Below are 897 nucleotides of genomic sequence, written 5' to 3' on the forward strand. Positions count from 1 at the left end.
ATTTAATAAATGTTTTGTTTGATATACAAGTTGTTCGGGTTTTTTCATCTAAAAAAGCGACATTAATTTCTTGATGACCTAATATAATCGTAAAAACATCCAGAATTATCAAGCTTAAAAAGCAATGCTATATATTGGTGGTGTAGGCTGGCGCCTTCCAATGTTTTGAGCCGTAGCACACCAAGCGTTTCTCCAGTGAAAAGATACTCGTGTACGCACGGCGTTATAAATATGTCACTTTCACTTGGCGTCGTTAAAGTTAAAATGGTTTCCAAACTCGGATACTTTGTCTGTTTGCTTACCCACTTAAACTTTATCTTTTGGGATCAACCTGAATTCCGTTAACAAATTTCATTGAAATCGGATCACCCAGTTCTTCATAACAACTTGTGTTACTAACCGGGAAATCTACTTTATATACACTGAAGAGCCCCCCAGTGGCACAGCGGCATGTCTGCGGACTTACAACGCTAGAAACCTGGTTTCGTTACCCGTGGTGGGCAGAGCACAGATAGCCCTTGTGTAGCTATGTGCATAGTTAAAAACAAACAAACAATACACTGAAGATGAAACTTTCAAACTGCATTTTTTATAATAATTCTTAATAAATGTCGAGATATGAGGCACGCCTTAGTAAAATTGAAGCTTCAGATATTTTTGTCTTCCATCTAATTTATTATTCCTAAATTGGTTTTTGTCATACATCAATAAGTGTAGTTTGAAAACCATAAGTGCACTAAAACATGCTAGAAGAGCGAACAAGGATAGAATTAATTGCCATGGATATTAGATTGGCAGCTGAATTGTACATCACGTACTGAAAGTAAATATATTGTTACGTCTCCGTGTGTTAATTAATTTTCCGTAACTTCGTTTCAACGAAACTTTAACGACACA

This window comes from Limulus polyphemus, unplaced genomic scaffold, assembly GCF_000517525.1.
Source record: "Limulus polyphemus unplaced genomic scaffold, Limulus_polyphemus-2.1.2 Scaffold5068, whole genome shotgun sequence".
Classification (NCBI taxonomy): domain Eukaryota; kingdom Metazoa; phylum Arthropoda; class Merostomata; order Xiphosura; family Limulidae; genus Limulus; species Limulus polyphemus.